General features: G+C 33.8%; 1 long non-coding RNA gene across 2 annotated transcripts; it reads left to right on the top strand.

Annotated features, from left to right (window-relative positions):
• The first annotated feature begins 1,765 nt into the window (after positions 1 to 1,765).
• On the top strand, positions 1,766 to 15,178 carry LOC148601170 (uncharacterized). Of its 2 annotated transcripts, none has more exons than XR_015916993.1 (11): positions 1,766 to 2,111; positions 4,309 to 4,844; positions 5,361 to 5,448; positions 7,009 to 7,107; positions 7,806 to 7,931; positions 8,344 to 8,627; positions 10,102 to 10,187; positions 10,633 to 10,733; positions 11,675 to 11,773; positions 12,302 to 12,681; positions 13,384 to 15,178. It is a non-coding gene; the product is annotated as an uncharacterized LOC148601170 (long non-coding RNA). The 2 variants fall into 2 exon arrangements; XR_015916992.1 differs by having other exon boundaries at positions 12,287 to 12,681.
• Positions 15,179 to 16,063: the final 885 nt, after the last annotated feature.

Here is a 16,063-nt window from a genome sequence, read left to right as displayed (position 1 = left end):
TGAAAAGAGAAAAATGGCAGGTTTTTTTTTTTTACAGTTTTCAGCTATCATCTTGAAAACTATGATAGAAATTCTTAAATTTACTGCCCTTGAAAGATAAAATTCAACCAGGTGAGCAATTAAGGCTCCTGGGATCCTCCTGTTATTTGAAACTACTATTCAGAATCAGATGAAACTTTATTTGAATGTTTCTTAGGGTATTCTGTTTCGACACAGGGAAAAGCATGCCCCCATTACTAAAAATAGAACATAGGGATCAAACAATTTTTCTGCAAATAATTAAAAAAAATAATGAATTGTACGAAATTTTGATGAGCTACATATTATTCCCCATCAGACGGACCTATGCCAAAATTTTCAAAATGATTTGTTGCATGATGTAGGAGTAATGGCCGGTGAAACAGATTTTTTGTCGTATTTCATGAGTACAACTTTAAAAATCTTCTCCTGAAACAATACGACAAAATTTAATGAAATTGTGCCTAATTGTTTTTTTGGGTATCCTACACAAAACATTTTCTTCAGTCAAAAAACATATCCATCATTACTAAAAATAGAACATTGGGGTCAAAATACTATTTTTGCTATTTTGTTATTATTTCCTCCACCATAGAAGAATATTGAAGATGAGCGCCATTAATAAAATAATCTTGATATTCTGAGTAGACTGGCAACATTGAAATGTTTTTTAGGTGGCTATTTTTAAAACTGCTGCCATTTTGTGACCAAATTCACCAGTTACTAAAATCATACTTACAAAGTAACAAAAGCAAATGAGCAACTCAGACCACTAAAAACTGGGAGCATGGACCAGGTGCACTGGTAGGGTAAATGTCCTCTGTTTTTATAGAAACTCCCGCCAAGTTGCTCATAAAAAGTTAAGTCCGGGGTAGACAAACGAGGAAAGGAAAACTTTGACCCGTTGAATAAATCAGTTTTCATGGTGCAGATGGATACACCATAACAATCCATGAGTTCATGATGATGACTATAAAACTTCTGTAGTGATGACTTCAATCTTGCTAAACATATTTCGGATCAGAGCCAGTAAAGGAGCACATTTTGTTCCCATTGGAATGCTGACCGTTTGTTGAAAAACACGTCCTCACTGGACAAATATGTTGTTGATTAAAAATTCCAGCATTTTGTAAACATCTTCCTCTGTATATTTGGAAGATGATTCAGAATTATTTCTTACAAAGTACGAGAAATCTCTACCAAGAACTATATATTTGTATCTAGGTGTACCATCGTTTTTGAAAAAACAACAATGTATAATGTTTTTAAGTCAGGATTTTAACTGAGTATGGGGAATAGAAGTATACAGTGTTGAAAAATCATAGGTTTTAATGCTATTATATTCAGATAATAGTCTTGAAAGTCTGCCACTTCCCGGCTAATTTTTATTATATCTTTGATTTCAATAATATTTGGTTTATATAGTAAGCATGGTCTCCTCAGTTGAATGATGTTGATGAAAATTCAGTGTAACATTATTTAATCCACTGAGACATATTTGGACTCAATAGAATTTTAACAAATTTTGCAAGAGTTATGGAATTTGGTTGACATCAACACTAGGGACATGTTGCTATGTCTTGCAATACTAAGCAAATACAAGTGATCTTTTGAAAATTTCTAAGATTGACTCCTGAAATTACATACATTGTATACATAAGAAACTTCATATATCATATATCTGTTCTTATTGGCTTATCTCAATGATAAACTTTCTGTAATTTCAGAACAGCAAAACTTCCAGCTGAAGCCCAGGACATTCGAAAACTGGTTCTTGATCTAATTTTTTTCTTTTTGGGGATTTTTTGGGAGGGAAGTAAATATTCAAAATCCATTCAAATTTGTCTTCCATAATATCATTCAACCCTAACAACCCTAACAAATACTAAAAAATACTCATAAAACTAATGTACTCACATTTAACCCCTTACTAACTCCTGAATGAGAGGGAGACTTCTTGCAAGAAATCTGGGGGGATTTCTTGTGAGGCCTTTGGCATATCTATCTTTGGCGGGGGTAATCAGTGGATGTCTGTCCTTGGGGAAAGATCACAAAAGATAGCTCCAGTTTGTGTAAAGTCAAATCATCAGAAGGTATGTATATTATTTTATAAAGAAACAGATCAGATACGCTTTTAGCTCACTTAGCCCAAAGGATTATATCTCCAAAATCATTAGGTTTATCAAAATTTTGACATACATCTCATCAGGCTTAACACTTTTACTATGATGAGATCTATCTTGTAAAATTTTCATGTAAATCTGTTAAGCCATGTTGGAGCCTTTTTTAACGTTTTTTTTTCCCTATTTTGATGTTATTAAATTGAAATAATCTCCTGACACAACTTACCAATTAGAACCAAACTTAGTATGGATGTTCCTGAAGGAATTCTGCATAGAACTATATGGAGATGTACGATCCCACAAAAAATATGGCCATCATTTCTTAAAATGGCAGACATTTTTCGCACATATGTTTAAAACTGTAAGGTTTTTTGAAAATCCGGCCTTGGTGAAAGTTTCAACATGACCAGATCTATCTATGTTTTTATTCTAAAAATAAATCTTAATTGGCTTTACATTATTGCTTTTACCTCCCACTTTTTGTTGTAGTAATCTGTTTGTTTGTTTGTTGGGGTTTAACGTTCGAGCAGCAATATTTCAGCTATATTCAGACGATGAACATGGAATGGATTATAAAATGAACGTGAAATGATGATGAAATGAAAAAGGGATGGGACACAAGGACAATGGGGTCGACAAATTTTGATTGCCACTGGAAATAGGGAGAGGTGGGTAGGGTCGGGCAATTTAGCCTCCTGTGGCGGAGTCCTATGGTACCTACTCCGGAAGAATACCACAGTAGGGTTCTGTAACGTGCAAGGAACGTGGCACTTTCCCAACATGGTGCACCACTATGGTTTGCGGTCAGGTTTTCCGTATTATAGCCTGACAACCCCAGCATGTAACACGCCAGGGGTACCTCATTCCACCACCTGGGGCACACATCCCAGTTGCTCTGTGGGCAGAGCGCCCTAGCCCCCGGCTAGGGTTCTGAGCACTATTTAGTCGCCTTTTACGACAAACTTAGCGCTGCTGCAGGCCTATTCTTTTAACACCCGGACCTATAGTAATCAGAAAATTAGGTGGATCCTATTGGGATGCCCCCTTTTATATTTCTGAACTACACTTATTTCATCACTTTATTTTCATCACTGCGGATGTTTCTAGAAAAGCAGAGGACGCTTACACTACCAGTGCACCTGGTCCATGCTCCCAGTTTTAAGTGGATTACAATTTGCTCATTTGCTTTTGTTACTTTGTATGTATGAATTTAGTTACTTTGTGTTCTTTGTTGTGTATGTCTGTTTTCCATGTCTGGTCTTTGTCCCTGGATTACATTCTTTTGATTACCGCTATAACCTTGGTTCCCTTGATTACTCTTTCACTAACTGATGAAAGAGAAATGTTTTTTTGTCCCCTTTCGGCAAATGCCGTAGGGAACTTAGATTTGCTGTCCGTCAGTCTGTCAGTCCATCACTCACACTTGGTTTTTTTGTAATGCCTTATCCAATTGATTTCATATTTGGTATATAGTCTTATCATGTTAAGTTAAGTTAAGTTCGAATGATGTTACGGTTGAATGATTTTTACAGAAGTTGTGTCCCTTGGACATAGAAAATTTCATTAAAGTTTGTTTTCCAGACTTTCCTTTGTAATGCCTCATCCAATTGATTTCATATTTGTTAGCTAGTCTTATCTTGACAATTTACAAATTAAATTTAAATATCATTGCGTAAAATGGTTATATGGAACTTGTGGCCCTTTGACATAGAAAATTACATAAAATTTTATGTTTCATCATTTTGATGCAAATTGCTGCTGTCATTCTATAGTTTTTTGCCCGTTAATTCATAATAACGAAGTTTTTTTCAACTTTCCAGGTGATAGAAAGAGAATGTCTTTATGCAGCTTTCTGTAATGCAAAAATGTTATTACTGTAAAATGAAGCTCAGGTTTGATTTTGATGGAATTTGCTTTTGCTGTTCAAGAGTCATTTTCTCTTGATTGTTAAAAAATAACGCCATCCATTTTAGTTCACATACATGTATATAAAAAAAATCTCACAAAGGCAATGAGTTCAAAGGCCGAAAGGGGTCACTGTGTTGCATCAGCAATATTGTCAGAATGCTTGTTTCACTTAATATGAAACGCAGTTAATTCTGGTTAATTATTTACTGCATGCAAAGGATGTATTCCCATTTATTCTTGCCTATTTTATTGTTTTCAGTCAATTAAAAGAAAAGCCACCATTGGTCAAGAGGAGGTGAAATTAAATAAACTGCTGGTCAAAAGCAGTAGACATAAGCCTTGGAGAAAAATGGTGGAATGAAATAAACTGTATGTCAAAAAGTGGTCACTTGAGCAGGACTTGGGAGCCAGAAACCAAGTTGTTTTATGATCAGAATTGTGACATTAGAATTGACAAGTTAATCTGATGATGAGAAAGGGACAAAAGAACCCCAAAAAAGAGGAAAAAAGGAAGAAATTTGTAGGTCAAAAATGGTTGAAATGAAATAAACCAAAAAGTAGTGGCAAGAAGCCTCCGGTCAAATAGTGGCTACTGGAGCATGAACTTGGAGGTCAAAAACCAAGTTAATTTGTGATCAGAACTAAGACAATAGAATAAACACTGTTAACTGATGATGATGATAAATGTACAAAAAGAAAAATAGAAAATACAGATAAAAAGACAAATGAGGAAGATTCATAGCATGTCACCACGTTGGATCAGTTAACATTAGTCTTAGAAGTGTTCTGTAAAATGTGAGTACATATTGTATGTTATATTGTACTTACATTTGGTTATGTTGTCAAATCTTATTTTGATTTTTTCTCCTCATAAAGCAAGTTTTTGTTTTAATAATTGTCAAAGGAAGACGGTAATTTAGATTAAAGTTTATATTAAAAAATAAATTTTCTATAGCACTTCCGAGTTGTCATTCAGTGAAGCAAACAAACAAAAGTGCACTTCCACTTCACTTTAATTTGCTGCAGGCTATATCTTCCATGTTGTGCTTGAGGGGGGAAATTGTGTTGCCTGAGTAAAGCAAGGAAGGATTTCTGCAGAAATAATGTCTCAAATGATTGGCTATCTTAAAATAAGGAGGTTGGACAAGAACTAATGGTTAAAAAAAACCATGATCATGGTTTAGAAAGCCATAGACAGCAGTTTGGCTGCAAAATGCAACTGTAATGTAACAATCTGTTTTGCTTATAATCCTAGTTGTAATTTATACAACCAAAAAAGTATACTTTATTTAGGTATTGTGTATATTTCAGAGGTCACCAGAACCAATGGATGTTTACTGAAGGTCAAGAAACAGTAAACAGAATTTATTGTATGGAGAGCAGTTCAACCTAGCAGAAGGTTTCTACTTTACCTACTTTCCTTTTTTGATAGTGTTTATAATGATAAAAGTTTTTTTGAAATCAAGGAAGTGTAGATATTTATATCAATAATACTGCAATGGTGGACCCCCTTCTTTCAAATATTTTGTTCATTTTGTGCAATTTGTGCAAAATTTGAGCATAAATGGGAAAATGGGACCCCTCCAAGACCTCCCCATGTACGTCATATTTATTTGTGGTAAGTCCTAAACATAAATAAACCCATAGAATGTTCTAGCAATGAATGTATTATTTCATAAGGTGTAATTTGTTGGCTTGATTTATTTGTTTTTTTAGCTCAACTGGCTGAAGGCCATGTGAGCTATTGCCATCACTTGGCGTCCGTTGTCATCGTCGTTAACTATTTTTCAAAAAAAAGTCTTCTCCTCTTACACTACTTGACCAATTGGAACCGACCTTGATATGAATGTTCCTTGGGATATCTTGCATAGAACTGTTGTGGGAATTTTTGATGTGTTGTAAAACATGGTCGCCATTACTAAAAATAGAACAGTCAGACAGTAGTTTTTCACATATATCTCCAAAACTGTTAGGTTTAGCTAAATGCTGACAGGGTAAAACTGTTCAGCATGATGAGATCTATCTGTAGTCAAATTTTCATTCTAATCCATTAACCCATGTTGGAGTTATTGCCCTTTATAAACATTTTTTGCTATTTTTTATGTTATTTATTTAAAAAATCTTCTTCTCTGACACTATTAGACCAATTGGAACCAAAGTTGGTATGACAGTTCCTTCGGGTATCCTGCATAGAACTGAGTGTTGGGATTTTTTATTTGTCTAAAAAACATGGCTGCCGTTACTAAAAAATAGAACATAGGGGTCAGAAAATAGTTTTTCACATGTATCTCCAAAACCGTTAGGTCTAGCCAAATTCTGACTGTGTTCAGCATGATGAGATCTATGGTCACTTCTTCAATGTAATCTGTGAAGCCATGCTATTGTCCTTTTTTGATGTTTTTTTTTTGTTGTTTTTAATGTAATCTCTTTCAAAAATCTTCTCCTCTGTCACTATTGAAGTTGGTATGAATGTTCCTTTTGGTTTCCTGCATAGAATTGATGTGGGGATTTTTGATATTTCGAAAAACATGGCTGCTGTTACTAAAATAGAACAAAGGGGTCAGACAGTAGTTTTTTGCATGTATCTCCAAAACAGTTAGGTTTAGCAAAATTATTTCTATAGTTGAAATGACCCTTATTATAAGGCCTTCAAAAGTCCTCAGGAATCAAAGTTGTCAGATGACTCCTTGTAAGAGTTATTGCCCTTGAAAGATGAAAGGTTTTTTTTACAGTTTTCAGCCAATATCTTGAAAACTATAATAGATAGAAACTTTCTATCACTGAAATGATCTTATGATAGTCCTACCCAAGTCTTCTTGAATCAAAATTGTTGGACAACTCTTTGTTAAATTTATTGCCCTTGAAAGACAAGAAAAAACAGGTGAGCCATTCAAGCTCCTGGGAGCCTCTTGTTTTGAAAAAAAAGTGTTTAAGGACAGTTGTATGTACTTTTTTACAGGTTAAGAACAAAGGCTGTTTATGAGAAGGTCAACACTAAACAGTACATACATGTATCATTTTGGTACATGTATTTTAAGTATTTCCCAGTTTATGGAAGGTACAGTACTTGTTTTAATAATATATGTGCTCAGTGATTTCATATTTAATCATAATTCAATTGTAATATGTCAATTAAGGCCAATACCCACCTTTCACATTTTGTCAGCTTAAAGTTAGAAATTCATGTAAATAATTTCAAAGTCAGTATGTATGTAATTCAGCCTGAGTTGTTCCACTTATGTATAGATTAAACATCAGGAGTTATTATTATTACACTTAACTTAATTGTTTATCTACTTAACTGTTTACAGCTAGGTTTGCATTTGTTTGGATGGAATGTGAAACCTAGGTAAAGTTTCCTGAGTTTTTTTCTCAAAAACTACTGCACAAAATTCAATTGAAGTTGGTATTTTTGTTTTTTAGGGTATCCTTAACAAAATGACTTTAGATTTTTGATCGGTTAAAAAACATGGCCGCCATTACTGAAAATAGAACATAGGGGTCAGAGAGCAGATTTTTACATATATCTCCAAAACCGTTAGCTTTAGCCAAATTTTGACATCGGTTAATAGTATTCAGCATGATAGAACATAGGGGTCGTACAGTAGTTTTTTTGCATATATCTCCAAAACCATCTTTTGCGGGGGTAATCAGTGGATGTCTGTCCTTGGGAAAAGATAAAATAAGATAGCTCCAGTATAAGTAAAGTTAAATCATCGGAAGGTATATATATAGTATAAAAATGAAAATTTGCAGGTCAAAAGCAGAAAGAAAAGGAAGAAAACTGTAGGTTTAAAGTGGTGAAATGGAATGAACTGCAGGTCAAAAGCAGTGGAGAGAAGCCTCCGGTCAACAAGTGGCTACTGTAGCATGAACATGGAGGTAAAAAACCAACTTATTTTGTGATCAAACTAAGACAACTAAATAAACATTGTTAACTGATCATTGTACAAAAAAAAATACAAAATAAAGATAAAAAGACAAATGAAGAAGATACACAGTATGTCACCACGTTGGGTCAGTTAACATTAGTCTTGGAAGTGTTTTGTAAAATGTGAGTACATATTGTATGTGATGTTGTGCTTATATTTATTTTTTTCCACAAAACAAGTTTTTGTTTTAATAATTGATAATGAGAAAACAATCATTAAGATTAAAGTTCATACTGAATAAATAAATATAAAATAACAGGTATGTATTCAAATAAATGTTCTTTATCACTTTTGAGTTGTCATTCAATGATGCAAACAAAAACCAAAAAAATGCACTGACACTTCACTTTAATTTGCTGCAGGCTATATCTTCCATGTTGTGCTTGAGGGGGAAAATCGTGTTGCCCGAGTAAAGCAAGGAAGGATTTCTGCCGACACAATACCTCAAATGATTGGCTATCTTCACTGAAATTATGGTCCACAGATTTCAGTGATACTGCCCTTCTGTATGTAGTAAAGCTTAACTACATACCAAGGTACCCTGCTCAATGTGATATAACCTCTCAACAAGGCCTCCAGAGGATACTGGTCAATATATCACAAAGCAGGAGCAACACGATTACAGATACTTTACATTGGTCAAGACGTAAGTAATCTTTCATTTATACAAGCCTAACAAGGAAATTGGTGTCTACCAGTCTGTTTACAATAAGTATCCAGTAGAAAGCATTTTATTTTCATGAATCCTTCCAAGTCAGATTTAACATTAGGAGGTTGGACAAGAACTAATGGTTTAAAAAAATCTATGATCTTTGTTTAGAAAGCCATAGAAGAAGTTTAGACAGAAATTGATACAAAGAATTAAATTCTGGTTGCAGAATTAAATCCAGTACATTGCTACCAAATGCAATTGTAATGTAACAATCTGTTATATTTGTCATCCTAGGCTTATTATACAGTCGACTCCACTTAATCGCATTTCGCTTTATTGCATATTTCGGTTATTAGCATAATTTTCTCCTGCACAAAACCATTTCCTATTATTCTATTAGGGAAAAAATCGCTTATTTGCATAGGCCTTGGAGGTGCATTTCGGTTTATTGCATAGAGAATTTGCCTCGTCCAGGTAAAGACAGGTTTTCCCAAATTCTATTTTAAGCCTTCGGGTCATAAATATGTCAATCATATTTATTGTTGTAAAAACTAGATTATCATCAATCAGGAGGTGTTAATAATGGATTAAAAAAATAATTGACATAAAAGACAATATAAATGATTTCTAATTACATTAAAATAAACAAGCACCTAGGTGAACAATGACTTCTGACGACATGCCGAACATCACCTTATGATGCGGCTTGAGGTTCGGCTTGGGGTATTTTTTGTCCCTATTTAAATTCTTCTGACTACAAATGATTATCAATGTAAATTTAATTTCATTTAATGAGCTGAGCAGTTTTGAGTGAGCTTGGGTTACTAGGCATAAATATCATACGAAAATTAAAAGTCATTCATTCAGTACAATGTCTAATGAAATTCAACTACCCTAAGGTGCCCCATGCTATCCACACTTCATAGGAATATATCGAGGTCAATGATGCGTATAATACACAACTATCAGTGTACAATGAACAGAGGAATAAAAACACACAGACCATTTCAAAAGCCCACAAACTGCAAACATTGATGAATATTACACTGAATCCTGGCTGAAATATGAAATATGGGATTTTCTTTCGTAGAAAGGTCAGGAAATTACTTGACTATTTATAGATGAGAAACACGTGGTTTTACTTATACATACACACAACGTAAAGAAGGTCAATAAACAAGACAAACACAATATATATTATTATTTATTGATAAAAGAAAAATACAATGAGAAGGTCTATAACAATTAAATACCAGATCAGAAATGTTGAACAGTGATATCCCTGGTTGATCCACAGTATCGTCGTCTTACCTGAACTCACACTTCCGGTAAAATCGTAATTTCGGTTATAAGAATAGCCCGGTTATTTGCATAATTTTGACTGGCAAATAGGCTATGCAATTAAGCGGAATCCACTGTATATAACCAAAATTGTGTACTTTATTTAGATATTGTGTATGTTTTACAGGTCACCAGAACCAATGGATGTTTACTGAAGGTCAAGAAACAGTAAACAGAATGTATTGTATGAAGAAGAGTTCAACCTAGTAGAAGGTTTCTACTTTTACTCTGTTCTTTTATTGATAGTATTTATAATGATAGTTTTTTTTAATATCCAGGACGTGTAGTTATTTTTATATTAACAATACCATAGTGGCGGTTCCAATGGGGGTTCCAGAGGTGTTACTACCCCTTATACCCCTGCTCAAAAGGAGAGTGAGGTATACTGTTTTACCCTTGTCTGTGTTACTGTGTGTTTTGAACCCTTTTTTTCGGTCACAGTTTTTACGATGTACAGTGCCATTGCTCTTAGAATTTTGTTTATTTTGTACAAAGAATGGTCAAATAACAGCCTGAAAACACCCAAAGATCTGCCCATTTACCAGATGACAGTTTTAAACATTAAGATTTGATAGAGATCATGAATTTTCCAGCAATGTATTATTTTATGAGGTGTAATTTTGTCAGCTTGAATTATTTGATTGTGTAATTTTTACAGGTAAAGAACTAAAGGCTGTTTATGTAAAGGTCAACGCTGAACAGTACATACATGTATCATTTTGGAACATGTATTTGGAAGTATTTCCCAGTTTATGGAAGGTACAGTTGTTGTTTTAAAAATGAATTCTGCCTTGATAAAAATAAAATTGAACAATGTTCCATTGCATTTGATTTTTATGGGGCATTTATTTGCAGAATATGGATTGGCTCAAAGATGTATCACCTAGGTATATTTTTCTGCTATTTTAAATTGAAAGACACTGAAAATAATACACAATACTATTCAGGCTGAGTTTGTATATTTTTATACACCCACAAACAAAGTTTAAAGGGGGTGTATACAAATCGCTGTGTCTGTCCATCCGTCCGTCTGTCCACATTTCTTGTAAGCACAACTAAACCAATCAAGGGAGGAAGGTTGGGTATCACATGTAGATGAGCATGAAAGGTAATCCAAGGACCTAGATTCAAGCGGAAATTGAAAGGGCAGGGGCAAAACTCGGGCATGGCAAAAGAAAACACCCACAACAAACATAAAATAACCAAAATTTATATAAAGGAACGGAAGTAAATGAGCAACACAGACTCCACTAAAAACTGAGAGCATAGACCACATGCACTGATAGGGAAAGCATCCTCAGCTTTTCTAAGACAAGTTGAACAAATCGATTTTCATGGTGCAGATGGATACACTATTGATTCAGAAGTTCATGATGACTATTAAACTTCATGGTGCAGGAAAGTCATAACTCTCAGATTTCTCTAAAGGGAGATAATCCAAATCAAGGTTAAAACCTCAGGCCTAACTCCACCTGAACTTCTCAAGGGATATTTTTATATGAAGGCTGGGTCTCATATGCAGAAAGGCATGAAGGAATATAATTATTGTTGGATGAAGCCAAAGGAGATAATCCAACAAATGTCTTAACATTATTCTTTTTGTGAGCTTGCTCACATATTTCTAGTTAAAAATACTCTTTGTCAAATGCAAATTATTCAAGGGCAATGAAAAATTAGCTCTTTGTTTTGTACTCTTTCAGTTTTGTGAAGGGCTTGTATACACAAACAGGCAGTAGCCTCACTGCTACAGGTACCCAGCAGGAATTACAGAGGTGATGTAGTCCTTCCAAATTGGTAAGGTAAGTAATAAATTTAATAAGTTTGAAGGTAATCATATATCACCATTAACCCTGTCCAAGAATCTAGTGCATCTGCCAAAAACAAATGCACCACCTTTATTGCTCCATTGTTTGAATCTTTCCATCTGAGTTTCTCTACATTTTACAACCTTTTGAATACATTTCCTCTGAAATCACGTTGATTGATTGAGGTAAAATGGCAGATCACATATTTGAGAAATTTTAATCAATGGAACAAACTTGACTTTAGATAGGAATTAAATTTCAAAGCTCTTGAATACTTACAGCTGTAGCAAGGATGGGGAAAAACACGAACGAGTGGTTTTTTATAAGAGTACCCTGGTAGCTAAATTGCTGCTTGATTCTCGGACCTATCGAGCAATACTTGAATACTCGAGTATTCCTTGACATCTCTAGTTATTATATACATAAATTTCAAAGCAACTGAATACTTATAGCAGATGTACCTTTTCTAATATGCTTTTCTCTATGATAAACTTTTTGTGATTTCAGAACAGCTTTACTCAGAACAGCAAAACTTCCAGCTGAAGCCCAGGACATTCGGAAACTGGTTCTTGATCTAATTTTGTTCTTTTTGGGGATTTTTTGGGAGGGAAGTAAATATTCAAAATCCATTCAAATTTGTCTTCCATAATATCATTCAACCCTAACAACCCTAACAAGTACTAAAAAATACTCATAAAACTAATGTAACTCACATTTAACCCCTTACTAATTCACATGCACTTAACCCTGAATGAGAGGGAGACTTCTTGCAAGAAATCTGGGGAGATTTCTTGTGAGGACTTTGGCATATCTATATTTGGCGGGGGGTAATCAGTGGATGTCTGTCCTTGGGGAAAGATCACAAAAGATAGCTCCAGTATACATAGTCAAATCTTCAGAAGGTATGTATACTAATGTACAATGAAAGAGGTCATACATGCTTTTAAGCTCATGTAGCTCAAAGGATTATTTCATTATTGCATCTGTTGTCAACTTTTCACATTTTGCTAAATTACATGAAAACCCCTTGACCAACTTTAACATAACTTGGCAAATAAGATATATGCAGGATCCACTTTTGGTTCCTCTTGATTAAACAAGATGGTCCCCAGAGACTATTTAAGCTTCTGATCGGCCAATTTTCAAAGATCAACTCCTCAGAAATCACATGTGCCAAACTTGATAGGGTTAATGACCTGAATGCTTTGTACAAAGGTCCACTTTTTGTGTGGCTTGAGTGGCTCATCGGGTGGCTGTGGCCACTGAAAGTCACTGAAAAACGATATATCTTTGCGTTCTTTTAGCCAGTGGAGACCATACTTGGCAGAAATAGTAAAAGGGACAACTTAGATGATTTTTGTTAAACTTGATTTAACAAGAAGGCTGCCAGAGGCTGTATTAGTTTTTGATTGGCCAATATATATCTCCAAAACTTAATAAAACTTAATAAACCTTAATCAAAATTTTGTGGTTAATTTTTCATGTAAATCTATTAAGCTATTGCCCTTTTTTGATGCTTTCACTAGTTTATTATTTGTTGATTATAACAGTAAATATTCATATTCTTCCTTGTCTGTTTTATTTCTTTTTATTTTTTTTTTCAGTCAATTACAGGAAAAACACACTGTGGGTCAAAAAGCGGTGAAATGAAATAAACTGCAGGTCAAAAGCAATAGACAGAAGCTGCAGGTCAACAAGTGGCGACTGGAGCATGAACTTGGCGGTAAAAGAACGAGTTAATTTGTGATCAGAATTAAGACACTGGAATTGACATTGTTAAATGATGATGATCAATGTACAAAAAAGCAACAACAAAAATATAAAAGACAAATGAATTCAAAAGTTCAGAAAAGTAAAGCAATAGAAATAGAAGAGAAAAGAAGGAAAAAAGATATTTTTTACATTATTTTTTGGTTATTGATCCTTTAGTATCAAAATACCTTATGTTTCTGGTTCATGCCAGGAACTTTCCTACTGTTTCTGAACACTACACAAAAATATAATTCTTTTATATCATTGAATACATCTTTGTAACCTGTAAATATGTTTCTAGCAATCATTAAGCTCAGCAAGACCTAGTCTATGTTTCTGGCACTTATTCAGCTCAATAAGATCAATAACTCAGCAAGACCTAGTCTAAATATGTTTCTGGCAATTATTCAGCTCAATATGATCTTGTCTAAATAATTTCTGGCAATTGTTTAGCTCAAGCTCAATAATGAGCTTCAATAGTCTTCAAATGAGCTGAAGATTTGAAGGACTCCTTTCAGCCTTGAAAGATGTTTAAATCTCCATCATATCATTAATGTTTTATGATTAATAAACAGGGAGTTCAAGCAAGTAAAATTTGTGGGAACATTCAAATTGATAAAAAGTGTCTAGTTATGAAAATGTTATATTGATCATGGAATTATTTTCTTGGGCTGAAATTGGTTCCATGTAAGTATATAATTACAGTGTGGGATAATACTATGTTGAAATAGTTATGGATGTGACTGCAAATTAAATTTTGGACAGGTTTTTTAAAAAAAAATTGAGCAAAAGGTGAAATGGAACAAGATTATAGTTGTTGAAGTTATTGTTATATTTCTGTTATTTTTTTTCCAAGGCGTAGGACTTGAACGCCTACTCTAGAGGCGGTGTCGGCATTACCTCGAGTCACAGGTTTCCATCGCTTTTTTTTTAAAATCTACTTATTTTTTAGCGTGGTTTTTCCTGGGTGGCATTCATCGCCAATGAAAGAGTGTATTTTCATTCATGTGAAAACTTTAACAAAAAAAAAAAAGAAAAAAGAAAGAATCACAAAAAAGGGCAAAAAATAACGAAGAGAAGATATAATTATTTTTTTGCTCCTTTAACTTAAAACTCATTCTTTTCAAAACAAAAGCATTGTTTCTTTTTTCCCTGCATTTTGTGATGAATTTATCGAATAGCAATTAAAAATCAATTAAAAATGTATATGGAATGTTATTTTGTTTAATGACAACAAATAAAATATTGACTGAAACTGTTACCTTTTTAGTTTGTTTATAGCCAATCAAGATGAACTGAAAAGGAACAAATCTACTATGTTGAATTTATGTCGGGTATCCACTAGTTTAGACTTCACATTGCTTCTATTCAAACTTTTTTGCATGTTTCTTTTTTAAAATTTCATTGCTAGATTGATTTTACCGGTCTAATTTAAATTTTAAAAGACAAATAGCATTACACAATATGACATGCCACAACCATAGGACATGTCATATACATATTCTTCCTTGAAGGTGTACTTGCATGGATGTGTAGAATTAACTTGCTATGTCATGTTAATAATGATTGGACATTTACTTTATGTAGCTATAGGTTAGCTTGGTAAAATTCTGGGCTCTCAGTTTTTTTGTTTTGTTTTGTTTTTTTTTATTAACAGAAACCGACAGTGTGGTGTGTCAGTTACATGGATGGCCCTATTGTAGGGGCCATAAACTAAAAAAATTATAAATAATAATAAATAATAAATAATAGACGCAATTAATTAATATTTAGTAAAATCATATCAAAATTTCATAACAATTAGACAACCATAACCATAAAGTCATCGTAGGAAAATCAAGTGAATATGAACGACGATGACACGGACGCCGCCGACGATGACGACGCAGTCAGCACTATTTCGGTAACTCTATTATATTAAACACACACACACACACATATATATTAGAAATTCTTATGAAATAAAAATAAAATACTGGTATATAAAGGACTTCAAGGCTAAATCCATCGGTACTCAAATTTAACACTTCAAAATCAAACTTTCAACTAAATCTTGTATCAAACAATTTTATCTAATTCTAAATAGTCACATACATTAGTAGTCTGAAAAATGTTTCCTTGGAGGAAAACTATACTTGTTATGCAGCTGTATAAAATATTTCAAGAGGCACTGCCAATATCATTTATCAAGTCAGAAAAAAAACTTGCCAGGCAATCTCTAGCACTACTGGAGTAATAAACAGACCATCCGTTAAGACCTAAAAATGTTTCCGATCGCCCTAGGCCTACTGACCCTCTTTCAGGCCCCCAACTCATAAATTACGAAAAAATTCTGCCGATTGTCTTCCAGAAAAAAGAAAATTGAAAACACACGTGCCATAAGTGTACTCTTGGTCGTGGATAATCCCAGTTTGTAATTCGGCACTATAGATATTTTTTTGTTTTTACCACCTCCGTCAAAACAGAAAAAAATTACTCATGGGCCAAATCCCTAAAGCGATTAGACTGTGGACTGAGTCTATCATATGTTTA

The sequence above is a fragment of the Perna viridis genome, chromosome 12 (assembly GCF_037379345.1).
Source record: "Perna viridis isolate PV_CMFRI_1.1 ecotype Kerala chromosome 12, ASM3737934v1, whole genome shotgun sequence".
Lineage (NCBI taxonomy): Eukaryota > Metazoa > Mollusca > Bivalvia > Mytilida > Mytilidae > Perna > Perna viridis.
This window is presented reverse-complemented; position numbering and strand designations above follow the sequence as displayed.